The sequence below is a fragment of the Rhagoletis pomonella genome, unplaced genomic scaffold (genome assembly GCF_013731165.1).
Source record: "Rhagoletis pomonella isolate Grant_MI unplaced genomic scaffold, Rhpom_1.0 Rhpom_scaffold_00004, whole genome shotgun sequence".
Taxonomy (NCBI): domain Eukaryota; kingdom Metazoa; phylum Arthropoda; class Insecta; order Diptera; family Tephritidae; genus Rhagoletis; species Rhagoletis pomonella.
The window spans coordinates 19,257,858-19,277,504 of record NW_023458558.1 but is presented as its reverse complement, the minus strand read 5'-3'; the positions used below and the strand labels follow the sequence as shown (position 1 = coordinate 19,277,504).

The following is a 19,647-nucleotide window of genomic DNA, read 5'->3' as shown; positions in this document are numbered from 1 at the left end:
CAAAAAACGGCGGCGGCGGCGGCGTGGCTCGGCGGCGTATACCTCTAATATGTACATACATTCAAATGTACACATAAATGAAGGAATGTAGCGCAATTGCTCGTCCATATGGGTTCTTAGAAAGAGGCCTGGATATACAGTCTTGACCAAAACTTCTGTGGGCTTAAAAATGGAAAATGTCTGCAATTTTTATATTTAATCATACGTATTAACAAACAAAGTCTATGTGTTGATTATATAAAATAGCATAAATAATGTCCTTACCTCAAGAGATATGTATTACATATCGGCCCCTAGCCGCCAAAAAAGTTGTAAGCGATATTTTTTCGAAATTTCATTTTTGACGCAGAAATACTTCTAGAGTATCTATATGCATTTCTGCATCAAACAGTTTTGAAAAAAATATCGCTTACTTCTTTTTGGCGGTTAGTGCCCGATATATGTATGTACATTCATCTAAAAAATTACTGGATAATCAACCGCTATAAAGGAAAGTTTAACTGCAATCTCTACTGCCCGCCAATTTATTCGCCACTCAACTCTCGATATACGCGAGTAGTGGAATCACATTTCCCGATTATTAAGTACCGCCGCCAGAGAAGTAGTCGGATTTCAGCGAGCCTGAGGGGACCACGATGGAGTGTAAAGAAGATGCAGAGAAAAAAGATGCCGCTTACAAGGCCTCGCCGTGATCGGGCGCAACGCGTGCCATATGGGAACGTTATGAGGAACAAAAGAAGCAAGCGGGACGTATTAGTCGCAATAAGAAGAGAGAGGCCGAATTGTATGAGTGCGAAGAGATTGAGATGCTGACCCGAAAATTTTATCAGAGAGTTTGGAGACTTACGGAAGGTTTCAAGACCAGGGCGAACACAATAATGGCGACTTAGTGAGCGATGTCAAGAACGTATTTAAATTATGGGAAGACCCCTCTTCCACCCTACTGAATGGTAGCAGCCTGAGCCCCCAGTCGATGATGACGGAGTCGATGTCCCACCACCTGACTATGGCGAGGTAAGAATAGCAATAGCGCGCTTGAAAAACCTCAAAGGATTTGATAAGGTGCACACATCAACTCTTATATAGAATGTGGTCAGATGAATGCCTGCCCGACGACAGGAATTTAAGTGTGCTCTTCCCAAACCACAAGAAAGGCGATCCCGCCATATGTGCCAACTACCGCGAGATCAACCTTCTAAGCGTAGGTTATAAGGTCTGAAGCCCACCGTCAACGAACTGATTGGACCTTATCAGTGTAGCGTTAGACCTGGCAAATCCACCTTAGACCAGGTATTTACAATACGCCAAATCTGGAAAAAGACATGCGAGAATAGGATCGACACACACCATCTATTTGTCGATTTCAAAGCCGCTTTCGACAGCACGAAGGGAAGTTGGTATCCCTGCGAAACTAATACGGCTGTTTAAAATAGCGTAGAGCAATACCACCAACTCCGTCAGAATTGGGAACGACCTTTCCGAGCCGTTTGATACCAAACGAGGTTTCAGACAAGGTGACTCCTTTTCATGTGATTTATTTAATCTGATGGTAGAGAAGATCATAAGAGACGCAGAACTGGACTGCTCAGGCAAAATACTTTACAAGACCGTACAGTTTTTGAGAGAAAAATTCTGCGTAAAGACTCGTTGGCGATGGCGAATTCCGCAGACGATTTAACGATGATCTGTATGAGCTCTATATTAGGTATAGACTCATGCAGCGAATAAAAACCCCAGCGGCTACGCTGGCTAGGTCATGTCGTTCAAACGGACAGAAACGCTTCAGCCCTGAAAATATTCGACGCGGGTCGAGCTCCTCTGCGTTGGAACGACCAGGTGTAGAAAGACTTGGCTTCACTTCGTATTTCCAATTGGAGTCAATTGGCACAGAAGTGAAATGACTGGTATGTTTTATTGGACTCGGCCAAAATCGCTTAAGCGGTTATAGCACCAATAAAGATGAAGAAGAAGACTTTGCGAAAACAAAAGAACTTTGAGCTTTATCAAATAAACTTTAATACATATATAGACATACATTTGTATGTACATACATAAATACATATGTACGCGTGCAATACAATATTTTTGAATTTTTGAACTTGACCTTTTTTCTGGATGGTTATCGACTTATTAAAAATAAATAGTTAAAATATATGTATGTATGTATGTATGCACATATAACTTACATTCTTGTAAATTATTTGTTACACTTGTTATGTAGATTCATATATAGTAAGTAATATGTACAATATACATAAGTACATCTATGTATATATATACGTATGTACATTGAAAACTCTGCAAAACATCAGAGTTGTGAATTTTTCTTAATGTTTTTTTATTATTATTATTTGTGTGTATGTAGGTATGTATGTATATTTCTTGAAATTGTTTTTGTTTTCTCTAACTCGATATTTGGCTACGCTGCAATGCCACATTGAGTCTCTGTATATCTATGAAACGTGATGTTTTGTAAAACGTGACTTTTATTGATTTTTTTCCAACATACTGCTATATACATACATACGAACATATTGTACAACAAGTGACGGCTACAACGATTATGGCTGGCTATGGCTATACAGCCGGCTAGTTTGAATGACGACTAAGGCAGCAGCAATAGCAGCAACAATGTATGTACGCCATGTATTGATTACTAAATGCACACATAAACAATAATAAGAATGCGAATGATATGGGCGCTTGAATAACCTGAGTTTAAAAATAAAGTAGAACTCAAATACGTTTGAGATAAGTTAATGGTCAACAGAAAGTACGCACGTGTAGGTAGCTACATATCTACACCTATACGGTAGTGGTCATATCATTTGCAACCAAATTCAAAATGATAATTAAATGATAAATTGATAATAATGAAAATGATAATTAATGTTATGAATTTTTAATTAAAATATATGTAGTTCATTCTCTAAAAAAAACCCTCATAAATCCAAGTTTAAAACTTTGTTGAAAACTAAAAAAAAGATCGAAACATTTTCGGCCAAAGTTCAAACTTTTTTCTCAGAAGTGTGCAAGTTTTAAGTGTTTAAAAATTAATTATTAATTATTAAAAATTTTTTGCCGAAGATGTTACGGTTTTCTTCCATATATAAAAACAACTTGGTTTTATTCGTTATATACAAAGTATGTAAATGAGATTTTTTTATTTATTATTATTATTTATATTTATTAAATTTAATTGTGTGCACTTCGGCCTACCTGAGTTAAATCCTTGTGTTTAGTTCTCAACTTGCTTTCGAGCTATGTAAATAGATCGTCCTATTGGTTTGAATTTGATGGCTCACTTCGTGAAATTAAATTGGCATTGGTTTTAATCTGGTGTTGTTTGCTATAAACCAACATTAATATTAATTTGGTACATATGTATGTATGTAATATTTTTTCTCATTTTATTACATTTCATTTTCTCTCTGTTTGCCTTTTCTTCTAAACTCTTTTATTAAGAATTTATGCTTCAGCGTGTAGTTGTTGTTCTTGAGTTCAAATGTAATAACAAAGTGAATTCATATAAACATCACGTAGAAATCATGAGTTAACGGTGGCCGCAAAAAAAAATATATAATAACGAAACAACAACAACACTGAAAAAGCTTAAAATAATAAATGAATGGAAAAAAAAGAGAAGATATATTGGTACATTACGAACATTTTACTTGCATATTAATGGAAAACAAATGGAAATGGAAATGTGGGTGGGCTCATCTACGAATGCAATAAAGATATAAGTGATGCTGAAGAAATAAATGAAAACGATTAAAACAAAAAAGTGAAGGCAAAATTAAAGATAAATACGAAAATGAGAAAAACATAAGAATTAGGATATAAAGATAAATACCAAGAAAAAGATGAGGATGGAGATCGATATTGTTATCGATATAATTCTCGATATTATCATTAATACAATAATCGATATTGTTATCGATATAATAATTGATACTGTTACCGGTATAATAACCGATATTGTTATCGATATAATAATCGATACTGTTATCAGTATAATAATCTATATTTTTATCGATTCAATTATCGATAAATTAAACGATTTTGCAATTGTTATATTTATCGACAGTGTTATCGATATAATAATCGGCACATGACATGTGATCACATTATATGGCATCACATCACATTAAATCACATGATATGATATGGATAACAGGACATCGCATGATACGATATCACATAATATGATATCACATCACATGATATCAAATGGCATGAAACCACATTATATGGCGTAACACATAACATCTTATCACGTCATCACACCTCACCTCATCTAGGTGCATATGTACATAAAGCAAAGATATGAAAGATAAAAAAGTTGAAGATCAAGGTAAATTTAAACACTTTACTTTTCAAAGGACAAAGGGGAGGATGAATTTGTATGTATATGAAAGATACAAAAGACAAATACCAGGATAAAGGAAAGTATAAAAATAAAGATAAAGGCAAACAGATTAAGATAAATGTAATTATGACGAAAAGGGTATAGATTGGGATAAAGATAGTAAAAAGACAAAATATAACTTTAAGCTTATAACATTACATTAACCAACACAATTTCTAGATATGTAACGTAAATTTCACTTCTCTAGTCTGGGCCAGGCGCACTTATTTTTTTTCGAAAGGAATTGAAATAAAATCTGTTATAAAAAATTTAGTTATCGAAAAATATCCAGTTACCGAAATTTATCGAATCATCGAGGGCTATCCATATTTGTCGAGATATCGCAACGTGTAACTTATTCATTTTCATCAGTATTCATATAGTTGCCGAAATTTATAGAAACAGAAAATTTGTTGTCGATTCATAGCATTATCAATATATATGGAGTTAACGAGATTTATCGAGTTATCGTATTGCGTCGAGTTATTTGAACTTATCGAACTATCGATATTTATTAATTTACTGAAAATTGTCGATTTATCGAATCGAAGCTTTTGAAATTGTTAAAATATATCGAGTTATCGAAATTTCAAGGATATATAAGTTTATCGAGTTATCACTGCTTATCGAATTTTATCGTGCTACCAGAGAAATTGGTTGACAGCTTTCTAAAATATTGAGCTATCAAAATTAACCTAGTAATCGAAATTTATAGAGGTATCCAAAGTTATCGAGTTATGCAAATTTATCAAGCCCTACAAAAGCACAGTAATCAAAATTTATACAAATTAGTCGAGATATCGAACTTTGTTGGGTTAAGGGATTTAAGTGTTTTTGATATTCATTGAATTGTCGATATGTATCAAATTATCGACAAACTGGATTTTACCGAGTATATTCCATGTCTTGCCAAAGTCCTCCAAAGACCTTCAAAGAAATAAAAAATTGAAAAATTACATTATAAGTTAAACGACGTGCTAAGTTAGGAAACCTCTTCAAGGATCTTAAAAACTAGAAGAACGGTCGAATTTCGACAGTAACTGGCACTCCTACTTTTATTAAAAATACATCGTTTCCGAAAAGATGCTAGGTCCAAACAAAGCAAAGCTGATTAAAAGAAAGAACCAACTTCAAAAAATAACATAAAAATGAATTATGTAAGACGCAAAAAATTAATTTATAAAACTTAAGTATCACCTCAAGAATTATCAAATTTACGTTGTTTTTTTTTATTTGGGCTGGAAATATTCGATCTATTCAAGAAAAATTAAAGCATCTAGTGTATTGTCAGCGAGACCATATTTTGTTGCAAGAGTAACCAGGTGAGCAAAATATTTTTCTGCCTCTATACGAAACCAAGCTAACAAAGTAAAATGAAGAAACACTACCAGACTAAAAAAAAATCTATGTGGAAACAAACGTAATCACTATTTTTATGAATGTAATGGCACGAGTATTTTTTAATGCCCAACGCTGTCATTAAAAATTTTGTCATTTAACACCTAGTGGATATTAAGCATTAGTTTTATATTTCTGAAAATTACCGTTACATGGGGAGTGGTCGTGATACTTTTTCGATTTCAAAAATATCAACCCGGTGGCTTCGCTATACTTAGGGAACTAGGTGGGTTATATGAAAATTTAGGATTCGTAAGTCACAGCAATTAATTTAAAAAATGTACATTTCTGGAGGTAAGCATGTAAATATGTATATACACATTCACATGTATATACATACATACATACATCGTACATGCATGTTTGAATTTCTCTCTGTTCATTTGAAAAGCCTTTTGCAACACTGTTAATGTAAATTACTATTTCATGTTGTTGTTGTCATTTGTATATTCTCCCTCCTTTCTTGTTTGCTGTTGTTGTTTTAAGGCTTGACTGCATTTTTGTCGTTGTTGCCGCTCGCTACTAAACAAATTGTAGCTACATTGTTGAACAATTGGGTTTTTGTTGCTGATCGATTTTACGTGATATTTTCGAGATTTTTGGTATTTATGATGCATATTTGTCGATGCCGTTTGCATTTACACTCACCAACACAGACGCACACCCACTCAAACTGAAATCTATACATTAGCTTTGCCTAGTAGACCCTAGCCCAGTTGAGGGCATAGCTATTTGCTTTCGGATGTACACTGCGTATATGTACATACACATATTAGGGCGGGTCAATTTGCTTGGGAGATTTTTTTCAACTATGCGAGTATAGCGCAGAAGGATGCTACGTGCAATTCTAAGCGAATTTGCCGAAGAAACCATGGATCTAAAAAATCAATTTGGAGTTTGCCAAATTGCGAAAATAGGTTTCTTAGCATTTTGCTGTGGTGGTGTCTTAAAGAAGTGCTTACATTTTGTATAAAAAACATACTTGAAGGGGTTTTTTGGTATGCGGAATACATTTCTGCACTTATCTTTTTCTTAAAACTTTCGCCGGAGGGCGCAACAGTGAAAATTTTTACATTTTCTTCGAAATCTGTTTTCGAAATTTGGCACACTCAAAATTGATTTTAGATCCAGGGTTTCTTCGGCAAATTTGCTTTGAATTACATGGAGAATCCTAATATTTTATACGCTCATAGTAAAAAAGAAATTTTATCCGCCCTAATGTACATATGTTGGACATGTGTGTGTACATTGTCTTTGTACATTAAGCATTAAAGTTTACTTTTGAATTGTTGACGAATTATTGTTAGTGGAAATTTCATACACAGTAGTCTGTATTTATTTGGCAAACGCAAATACTAAATATATGCATAATTATTTTGGAAAATACTCTTGAACTGCTAGCTAGTGTAGCTTGTATTAAGGCGCAAAAATACATAAAAGCCTAATATGTACACGCATGTATGTCTACTTATGCTAGGCTTGTTTTCATACCATTGTAGGCAGACGGGCAGGAGCTGGAAATACTTTCTTGTTTAAAGTTTAAATTTGGTCGGAAATTAGTTTGCCTTGCCTTGTAGTAAGTACTCGTGTACGTAAACTGGAGACATGTTCAATTTTTTTAAGGCACCATACCAGATTTTATTTGTAAAATGGAGATTTTGTGTATGGACGCATATTGTTGCAAATATGGTGGCTTTAAAGTTCAATATTCACAGGAGTCAATCGTTATTTATCAATTTCATGCCGTTGCACACAAGTTGATTTAGGTGGCCAAAAATATTTTCTGATATTTTTCTGAGGTTGTACATGATGACATGGAGATGATTTGACTTTCCTCTTGACAGCTGATAAAAAAGGGATCAGTTGAAATTCCTAGTCTTCCCGCGTGAATACCAATCGCACAATAGCTTGTCACAACATCCATCAATAGCCCTTGAGAGTTGACGTGTTTTTCGGCAGCTAACGATGGGGCACTCGTGTCTTGATCTGCAAAAAGTATTTTAAAGTGCTCTATAAAAACATTTGCTGCAACAGAACCACGTCCCTAGTTGCTCCTTATCTAGGGATAACGTTTTAGGGGTGCCTTTCCAACGTCATCTCATCAGCCACGCAGCTTCCGGCGATGTAAATGTGGCTCGGCACCTAAACTAACTTTATTAGGAAGTACTCCGAATCGACATTCCTTTACCGATTTTGAGTGCACCATCACACCCTTTAGCAGTAAGCCTGCCGCTTCCTTGATGAGCTATAGCTTGATCAGATATTTCCCCCTGAAAGACACTGCAGAAGTCCGGAAGCCTGAACTTAATTTGCCTGTCTCTAAGTTTTGACAGTTCCTTGAAGAAGTTTACCGCTCCCTTCTTCGAGTAACTCTGCCCTAACCAGTGCTCTCTTTAGGGAATATAGGTAGAGAAGGAGCTTGTGGGAGTCATTTTGGAGACGCTGTAATCTATGTGTTCGGGGCAAAGTCATAACCCTCCAGAACTCCTAATGCTAAACTTAAAGGCTTCCTCTAACCAATTTAACAATGTGTGCAGGGCGGTATTCTTATAATGAGAATGTTGAGCTCTTGAAAGACAGTCACGAGTAATCGCGTTTCTTATGTACAGGTATATCAGTCTCTCCAGCGTTTTTAGTAAAAACGATGACAGACTGATAGGCCTAAAATCCCTAGGGGAAACATGAGAGCCTTTAAAGTCGGTGTGAATCTGCGGCTAGCTTTTCCTACATACTTTAAGTAAGTATGTGAACTTTCTACTTTAAAGTAAAAGGATAAAGTTGCACACATAAGTTATGTTTAAGGCAAAATAATTTCGAGTGGGTTCAAAAAAAGTTTTACCTTAAAGTGGGCCATGTTGAGAATCTATGCTTTAAGCGGCCTATGAATAGAAAACTTGAACAACATTCTTACTTATAATCGGCTGTATTTTTTTTTTTTGTTCTAGAATCTGCCTAATTGCTTTTGTTATGTTTGCTTTAATTGTTATATGCAATATTTTCTTAAGCACTCAGATATCCTTTTTGTACACAATTAATTCGTAGCACAAAAACTTCACTTTAATACTATTTTAGTACGCTCATAAAAATAAAGATTCGCAAATCCAATTGCGTATTGCACATTAACATTGTAATTGGGTTAATAAGTATTGTAGGTAGTAGCAATCCGGATAAAAATTAGCAAGGACACATACCAGTTTCAACCACAAAATTCACTTACCGCCTTGCAGCAGTTCCGATGGTTGGCTGGTGTTTACTTTAAGGGCTTTAATCTGTAAATTAAGCACAGTGACAGGGTGGGGGGGGGGCGAATGTGGTGTGCAATTACTGATAAAAGCAAGGCAGCAATCAGCGCGAGCGGCGCTAAAGCAGCACCGATAAGAGATAGGATAAGGGTAGTGAATGGATTTGGTGGGTGGTGGCAATAAGAGTTGCACGAACTTTCCGTTTTGTATATATATATATATTTTTTTTTTTTGGTTTTGGTAAAATCACTAAGAAGTTTCTATAGGAGCTGAAGTGGCAGGATGAATTGTAGCAGCTAAAGAATAATTTAACAACATATGCTTACTTATTTAGAAGTTCGAACCTTCTCTGTGCTCACATACTCGTACCATGTTACGTACATACATATGTACGCATGTATTTACATTTACCTTATCTTCGAAGTCTCCTTACTGGCATACATATGGTCGCCTATCATACTGTGTTAGTGAAAAGACAGTGGGAACACCTTTAATCTTAGAAACCTCAGTGCCTATCTGCTGCTGCCATTGCGTGGGAATTTGACATTTGCGCTGATCTGCGCAGTGTTTACAGGTACACACAATTGAGTGACGTGTTCACACTTTAATGCTTCCGCAAGTGTTACTAGTTAGTATTGAGGAAGGACATTCCCACACTAGCGCACAGCGCCGCTAGCATAGGCACATGTGTATAAATACATATGTACACACATATTAAGTACACCAAGTAAATGCAGGTATGTATGCATGTATGTATGTTTGTGAACATGTCCTTCCGCATTTCTAAATGTTGTGCCTATGAAAATTTCCTAAGAGTGACGAGCGCTTCTCGTCCACACGTCAATTTCGCACAATATGTGCGCCATTTTTGGAAAACCCCAATTTGATTGCCGTGCAAATGAGTGTAACTTTCCCGTGAGAAAATTTTCAAAACAAAATATTCAGCAAATTTTCTAGTTAGTTACTTGTTGCGGCTAAATTTTGTATTTAGGTTCATGGATTTTTTTATTTTTGTAGGCAGTACTGGAAAATTGACAGGATACGTCGTACATATGTAACTATGTCCTGCTTGCTATCTACATAACAGCTCATGCAGCGTTCGCTCGTTGCTGGTCCATTGTGCACGCGGTCGATTTGCTGTTTGGTCATTTGTTCAACTGATTGGCAAGTGTTTTATGCAGCTCTGAATGCTTCCAACAAAGCGTCTGACCTCAATCGGCAATCATTTGCAAGTGCTGACTTGTCTGCTGCCGTGGGAAAGTTAAAGCGGCGATTTTAGTACTTAATATCTACAAACATTTGTGTACATACATATTTACTATATATATGTATGTATTTTGGTGAATGTACATATATGAATGTATACTTTTCTGTATTTACTATTCTAAACTCCCCAGGATGACAAGCGTTATTTGCCCAACAGACGTTCGTGGTTTATTCTCTATTTTCTTGTGATCATCGCTCTATTAATTTCTGCTATTTCACGATCTCAGTTTCGCGCAACTCATAAATGCTCTAATTGGATTGAAAGTGTCATAAGATTCGATGTTTATTTGCACTACATATGTACGTTAGGGTGGTCCTTAAATGTATTAAGTACATTATTACATCAGACTTCTTAAACGTCAACCCCCACATCGATGCTAATATAGTCAAAGATATCACACAAAAATTTTGGTCCCGATCGGTGACGGTTTAGGCGTGTCGCACAGGGGTAAAAGTTCAGATTCCTCTATGGAGACTCAAAAAATTAAAATTAATATTTTTTTCATCTAATACCCAAAATCGATACTACTGACGTCAATGATGTCAAATATAAATTTTGGTCCCGATTTGAGTAGGGTAAGGGTAAAAAAAAAATTTATTTAAATTTTTTGAGTCTCCATAGAGGAATTTGAACTTTGACCCCTGTTCGACATGCATTAACCGTCTCCAATCGGGACTAAAATTTATATGTGATATCTTTGACCGTTGTCTTAGCGACTGAGGGGGTGTGACTTAAAATTTCATTTTTAAGGGCCACCCTAATGTACATAGGTAAATAAGTAGTCCTAGGCGAATAAATGTACTAAATAAAAATAAACCGTTATTTGGTGAAACAATATGATAGCTTATACTCACAATTCAATTTTCCGCTGGCTAGTATCAGAAGCGAGTTCGCTTGTGTCTTAGGTATGGAATACCATGAGCACATCTTAGGGGGAATTGGCGGTTATTTGGGTCTGGCGTTCAACCCCCAGCAAATTAATATGAAAGCTTGTTGGCCTCATAGTTAAATCACTAGATGAGCTTAAAAATTCTGGCTAAGATAGGTGAAAGTTTTTGGTTGCACAATTTGAAAGACAGTAGGCAAGATAGTTTGTAAGATTTTGTTTATTCTCGCACGAAGGTCTTACAGAAAAAGCTCCCTGCCACCTTGACAACTTTCATGGTGAATGACAGAAAGCACTTGTATAACATTTTGCTCGCGCTGCTTCAACAGTGCAATGGCCGAGAAGCAATGCGCTGATATAATATTTGGGATATCCGAGGTTCGTGTCTAGGGAAGCGGTGTTTTTTCTTCTTTTTAAATTTTTTATCGCCTTTTATATTAATTTTCATTCCATTTTTAGATTTTATTGCTTTATAAAGGAATATATATATATATATATACATATATAGTTTTTAACTTTCCATGTAGTTTTTGGAAATCTATTTCAATTATTTTAGTTTATTTTTTTTAATGTTATTGTTTTAAAAAGAGTAATATTTTTAAAAATTTCAATTAATTTAATGAAACTAATTTAATTCAATTTCAAATGAGAAGGTTCGTCGGAATTTTGTATATTTTTTTTTATGTATAACTTTGGACCAGTTTAACCGATTTCTATAAATTTTAAAGACAAGGTTGTACCTCAGAGGTGGGCCCTACTAATTTGTTTTAGATCCGATCTTTGGATCATGAAGAAATTAACGGTACTCTTACAATTTTATATGAGAATTGAAGTCGGTTTTATTTTTTGCTCTAACTTGCTTTTAAGTTTTCAATTTAATTGCTTTTACAGAAAAATATATATTTTTTTAATTCTATTTAGTTTTCACAAACTTATTTTATATCTTTCTCCTTTTTTAATGTTTAAAGTTTACTGTTTTAAAAAGAAACATAATTTTTAATATTATTTAATTTTTAATAGCTTATTTCATATTTTTTTTTTTACTAAATTTTTTTTAAACCGATTTTTGGCGTTTTTCAACCAAATTCTGAGATAGGGTGTTTTTCAATAAAATACTGAAATATGGCGTTCTCCAATAAAATTCTGAAGTAGGGCGTTTTTGAAAAGTTTTCTGAGATAGGTAGAACTTCCACTCAGGTGATGATATGTACATAAAAACAAAATGCTGATTGAAATTAACAAAATAAAAATTTGTATTACATAAAAGCGTGGAAACCCTGATCGAAAATATTTTTTTTGGGACCAAATTTCTCACCAATACCTTTCATTTGATATCCATATTGCGATGGTTTACATAAATTGTGTAAAATTGAAAATAAGTGGCAACCATACACTAATATCCTAAGGGATAACACTTAGTATATAGAGAACGCATTGTTTAAGAACATTCTCTTGATACCCATCAATAGTAATAATAGCAATTGACCCAAATGTAAAATTTCGCTAAGTAAAACTCTCTATGATGGAAAATAGTCTCAAAAGTACGCAAATACGTTTAAAAGCCGACGTGGGAATACAAACAGCAAACTCACATTTCATGCGTCCAACACGCATCCTCTTGCGTCGTGAAAAGCGAAATCTATGCTTTCCAATTGAATACCAAACGTTAAATGAGTTGAATGAATACCCATTGCGCCGATGCCGCCAGTACCGCCGGTAAGTCTGGTATGTCAACAGCTAATGATGATGAAGTAAGCGCCGACAAAGCAGCCGCTACGGAAAAGTCGCGATGAACGATGAGTGCCATTAAAAGATTGGCAATGCTGACGTTGTCGTCGTCGTTGTTGTTGTTGTTGTTGTTGTTGGTTGCTGGTAGTTGTTGGTTGCTGGTAGTTGTTGGTAGCTGGTAGTTGGTTGTGGTGGCGGTGATGTCGTAGATGCAGCGCACATGTTAGCACATTCGAGTGGCGGATTAGTGTGCGACGGCTCTTTAGGATTAAAACCATTGAGGAAATCTGTTGCTCCTGATACCCGTACAATATGCTTCTTCCGGTAAACTGGCGTTGGTATTTATTGTTGTGCTCTTGCTGCTACTGATATTGTAGCAAAACTGCGCCGCTTAAAGGATTTCATGGCGTTTTCGGGTGTTTGTGTATGTGTGTGTGTGTTTGTTTGGTTGCTCTTCCTTCCCGTGTCCACTAACTTTTTTTGCCAACTGGCCTATTTTCGGTGTACGATAGACCTTTATTTATTTGATAGAATTTGATGCGATTTTTGATGCCCTTCCCTAAGGTCGTTTAGCTGGTACTTTGATTTTATTGCATTGTAAGTATTATGTGGATTTTGTATGCACATATGTACATATGTATGTATGTATGTATGTACATACACACGTACTATATACTGACTGATTGAAAAATTGGGCAGAGCGTTAAGGCTAACAAATTGTTGGATTTGTTGAAATTGAATGAAAATGCAAATGTCATTTTGGTACAGGAATTCTGTAATGCAGTGTTCAATAATTTTGCGAATTAGTATTATTTTTATGGGAAATTATGTTGTACAGTGACGCTAAAGATGTGAATTATATACACTGAATTTCAATATTTTTGGACTTTTTTTTGCAGAACTTATACTTTACGTACATACGTATGTATGTACAGTGCTATCTGGGTCGAGTGATCTAATTAATGTAAGACCAGTTCATAGAAAACAGATTGTTCACTATATCCAGATTGAGCCTTTTGTTCTTTAAAATCAAGTTGGTTGCGCAGTGCGTCTTTTAGTTAAATTTTTAAGAACTCTGAAGTGTCGTCTTTTCCCACAGGTAATGCCAACACATGTTTCCTGTTGTTGTTGTATCGTTGTCGTCAAGCTCTATAGCGGTAGACCCAGGAAGCGTGAAGCCTCGATGGGGTCTGACCTTAGCAGGGTGAGGTTCAGTGGGCATTTCTGCATTTATTCTGTTCAGGTATGAGTTCAACCTGCTGCAGTAGCTCGATCGAAGTTGGGCTATGTGGTTCGAGTCTCCCGAGGCAGACGAAGCTCTGTCTCGTCAACGTCAGGTGGTTGCGTGCCCAGAACGGCATTCACAGGTCGAGAGTCTATATAACTGGTTCTCTTTGAATTTCGTTCAAGGCCTGTCGGTAAGTTGTTGGGTTCAGAGTAGTTTTATGAACCCCGGACTTCGTCCGTCAGTTCATATAGATGCCTTCTGACGTGCCGTGGCGAGGGTTCTTCCGCAAGCAGATGTCTGTTTGGGTGCTAACACGATGACACCCTACTAGGAATTGCTTGCAGAGCATTGTGTTATGCTCCTTAATTGGGAGCATATGTGCCTCGTCGCGCAGGTGATGTTGCGGTAAAATCAGAAGGAATCCTGTCGCTGTCTCAGTGCCGTGTTTTGGAAGGTCTGCAGCTTCATCCACAGCGCCCTACTACATAGTCCCCGGTAACCACACAGGCGCTGCATAGTTCAGAACCGGCCGACCAATTGCCTTGTATGTTGCCAACAACGTTTCTTTGTCTTTGCCCCAGGTGCTGCCGGCTAGCGACTTGAGGACTTTATTGACAATTGCGGTTGTATGCGCCGAGAAGGAGAGCAGGCCTTCGAAGGTTACTCTGAGGACCTTCGGGTTATTCAACGTCGGAATTGGTTCGTCATCGACGAGAATACCCAGTAGCAGTCTTACCTCCTTCGTCCAAGTGGTGAAAACCGTTGCTGAGGATTTTGTAGGGGAGAGGGTTAGGCTCCGTGCAGTGACGAAGCGAGAAAACTCGGCGAGATAACTATTATTGAGCAATCGTCAGCATAAGAGACAACCGCGACTACCTCTGGTGGTTGAGGGAGCTTAGAAATGTAAAAGTTGAACAGTAGTGGGGAAAGGACACCACTCTGTTGAAATTCCTGTTTTGTTTTCCTAGGTTTGCTCGATTTGTCTCTGTCTTGCTGTGCACTTTACGGAACCCATGTTGATGCTTCGCCGGGGTTCAGTAATTTGTGTAGTGCGGGAGCAGCAAGGCCTCAAGTGTCTTTGCAACCGGGGAAAGGAGAGCTATCGGGCGAGAAGACTCTCCTTTGTTGGACGGTTCCCCCGGTTTAAGCAGTGGAACCACTCTCCCCGTTTCCCAGATGTCTGGTATGATGAGAGTGGCCATAGACAGGTTGAGGATCTTGGTTAGATAGTGCACTCCCGCAGGACTAAAATTTTTGAGCATCAGCATGCGAATTCCGTCGGGTTAAATGGCTTTGGAGACTTTCGCCTTCCCGATGGCTATCCTTTCCTCGTCGCTGCGGAAAAAAAGAGGCGCACTTGGTATTGGCAGTTTGTGCAGCCTTCTGGTCACTCTACGTTTGGCTTTGTCCGCCGGAGGATGCAGTATGAACTGTCGGCTAAAGTAGCTCGGGCATCGCTCCGGGTCGGACGAAGCGTGGTCGCCAAAAGATATTTCAGCTCTGTCGTTATGCTTCGTCGGATTAGACAACGACCTCACGGTTGACCAAAGCTTGCTCACACCAGAGGCGAAGTTACAGGTCTTCAGATGGTCTTCCCACTTCACTAGTTGCCGAATCTCCGAGTTGAGAACCCCTTATACGGGGATTTACGGGATCCGCCTGGCGAAGGGATTATCTTTTTGTTATTAAGTTTTTCGTTACGGTTTTGAATTTGGAAGGAATTGGTTTTAAATTTTGTTCACTCTACAAAGATTTAAAATTGTTCACTCTATAGAGTACTCAATGGAAAAATTTCCATGTTCACTCTTTCGAGGTGTTCGGAGCATCGGGTGTTCACTCCAGCCAGATACCACTGTATTTACATAAGTACATACACATATGTATGTATGTATATCGCACGTTTAATAATATAGAGATGTATTTAATTCAAAATTTACGTTTTTGGAGATTTCAACATAAAATTAATAAGCTTGATAAGAAGAATATCAGAGTACGGTGACCAGATTTATGTGGGCGAAAATCGGGACATTTCTAAAGCATCGAATCCAATCATACAATTTTGTTTTTAGAATAAGAAGACATAGTATCGTCTAATACAGTTTAAAACAAAACAAAGATAAACAAACTTGAAAAATTATAGCAATATAGAGATGTAATTAAAAATTTGCGTTTTCGGAGATTTCACCAAACAATTAATAAGCTTGATAAGGAGAAGCTCATCGTAACCGATGACTAAAAAACTTCCCATATATGGCGAAGATATGTGTCTTTCCTAATCCTTATCCTTATCTATCTTTTGGTATACCAACTGCATGAATCGATCAAACTTTGACTGCATGTTCCCATAAAATTAAAATTTTGAAATAATTCTGTATACCATTAAGCGTGCGATATGTACATATATAACTTATATTTTTCATATCCAGGAATTTTTGAAGATAACAAGTATTTTTTTATAATTTCACTAAATTTAAGTTTGTATCGTTTCACTAAAAAAAAACAATAAACTTAACAAATAATGAACATGTATCTGTTTTTAAAAATGATTATTTGATTAACAAATAATTATAAAAACCTTAAAGAAAATTTAAACAAAGAATGATAGAAACATAACCTAAAATCATAGAAACCAAGGATGTTTATGGACGGCTATATTTATGGATCCCTTAAACTATATGTTCTTTGAGATAACGAAACAGCTGCCACGTCCGAAAAATGGTTTTTGGGCTAGAGTACACGGAGACTTCTATTAGATTAATAAAGAAAACACGGAAAATCGGGATTAAAGCGGTACAAATATGAAAAACACTTATATGTATTTATGTACCGACTTTTAATTAATTAATTTTCTCAAAATCGGTACTGTCCCGCCAAAATCGGTACGCATGGTCACCGTATGTTTTAGACAATGGACGTTGGCATCAAATACAACATACCTGTAAAGTTTCAACAGTTTACCACGAAATTTAATAAATTTTTGAAATTTTACGATTTTGCGATTTTTTAATTTTAATAATTTTTAGATACGCCAAAATGTCAAAACGAACCAATCTAGTTTAACAAAACTAGTGTGTCACCAAATGAAAAAATTAAATTAGGTAAAGGTTCATATAGACTAGACTGAATTTACGTAACGTAACCTAATATATTGGTCAAAGCAATAAATTTTTGTTCAGGGAGTTTTTGATGTGGCTTATATGCGGTCAAGTGACCATCAACTGAAAATGAAAATACAAAAAAAAGTATTTTCGCTTCTGGCCAAGTTGATGTGTTGAGTAAGCATTGACGATTTTTTAAGTAAGTTAAGTTAAGTCTACACTAGTTAGACTATAAGAAGAAGAAATTAATATATGTATAAATTTTTGTTTAAGGAATACAGTGTAAAAATCTCGCACGCCAATATTTAAATACTCTTAAATTATATGATTTAAAAGGCGTGCGAGTAAACGTGTTAGATGACTGCGTATGGTGCTATGGGACGTATACGTTACATACGCCAGTACAGGTATATGAGCATGAGTGGTTATTTTTAAATTTTTTTTAATACTTACTTATGTTTCTTAAATATTTTTTTCATTTAACTACAATTCCACTTTCTTGTTCTTTACACAAGACTCCAGATAAAGCATTTTCTAAGATAAGTGTGCCGCCACATTCGACAAAAAACATTTTCTTGTCGAAAAATGTAACAGCTCGTGAGATTTGCTTATATATGTACATGAAGCGTTATATATAGCTAGATTTAGCTATTTGTTTCGCCGTTTAGCTATAGAAATGTGTGTTAAGCTATTAGCTATTTTTCTCCCTTTTTTAAATCCAGTTAGCTATTTTAGCAAACTTTTTTTTTATAATTTCCATATTTTTATACAGAGTTTTATCAGTTTTAATTCGTTCGTCAATTTGTAGTATATAAAAAATTTATAGTGTTTAACAGGGATGGGATATAAAATTTTCAAATTGTATTTAATTTGTTTAGCAGTAAGAAAATACAACGGGGATCTTCCATGCCTGATTTTGGGAATCACCTTCTCAAATACGTTAAGCTCTTTTCAAACCGGGTTTTCATGGGCGTGAAGGGGAAGAGACTCAACTACATAATCGGTTTCAGACGGTCTGAAAAGACTAGTGTATTTTCGCGTGTTAATCTGCTCAGACCGTATCAAAATACTAGTGTGTGATTTCACTTATTTCACATTAACTGCAATTAAATATATTGGTTTAGCGGATAATGAGGAAAAGTCAAATTAACTCCTAGCAACAAACAAAGAGTGAACGGGCGCTGCACGAACTAGTTCAATCTACCCGGATTATACTGTTTCCAAAAAAAAATCAACAATATTTCTTCAACAATTCAAAAAAGGCAAGCTGCTGATAGTTTCCGACGTAGAATCGAAATCCAGTAAGAAATAAGACAAAAAAATTGCTTAAAAATTCTATAGTTTTTTATAAGTGTTTATGCGTAACTTTTACAATTTCAATAAATTTTCGATTAGTAAAGTTTTATTTTGTTCCTAAAAAGCCAAAATCAGCAATTTGACTGAAAAATTGCTGCAACATTATTAGAAGAAAGTTTATTTGCCTTTGATTTCATAAAAAAAACTTTGAAATAGACCAACTAAGGGTCATTCTTCGCCATATAAATGTCATCCTTATATACATACATATATATACAGTGGGATCTCAATTGGCTTCTTGACAGCGACTCTCGAAAATGACTTTTAAAATTGTGACGTGGAATATAAAAGTCAATAACTGAACGCCAGAAACTGGCAGAACGCAACGACTCTACATCAACCGATCTGCCTAGAGCAGCGATGAGCAGAGAGAGCTTTTACTCTGCACGCGCCTATACAAAATGTAAAGGAAGCTTAAAAGAGCTTTGCCCGCGGGCAAGACAGTGCCCATCAGTGGCCTAGAGGGAATTATTGTCTGTATAGAGACTTATCTCATAAGAGACGATGTTAAAGATTAAACTTTTGTAAAGGTCTGCTTTTAGGCTGAAAATGCAAAGATTTTACATTTCCTAAGTAATATTAGATATTGGTCGGAGCAACATTCAAAAATTGTTTTTTAAGTGAAACTTCTCTAGTGGCGGAAGTGAACTGAAAAATCGTTACGCAAGTGTTTGACATTTGCGATGCAACGGAAGTGCATCTATTTTCCTTCTGGTGGAAATTAACTTATGTTTTGTAATAAGAAGAAGCATCATAGAACTTTCAATAAGTTTCTATGTAAAGAAGCAAAAATGGCAGAAGAGGCATTTCTATATTAAAGGCAACGGTATACGTAAGTATATGTACATTTGTAGATACATGTATACACAAGAATGCAATTCTGAAATATGACTTTAATTTGAACTTATTTTTAAAATAAAATACATATATGTACATACATATGTACATATATATCTACAATTGCACAATGCACATAAATATGTATGTATGTGTATGCACAAGTATTCCGAACATCTGCTCGCTTAAGAAAACT

The 19,647-nt window shown here is 35.9% G+C and overlaps 1 protein-coding gene across 2 annotated transcripts in view; it reads right to left on the bottom strand.

Annotated features, from left to right (window-relative positions):
* LOC118737170 (protein single-minded) overlaps positions 1 to 19,647 on the bottom strand; it is a 133,247-nt gene that overhangs the window by 25,506 nt on the left and 88,094 nt on the right. The window lies entirely within an intron of this gene.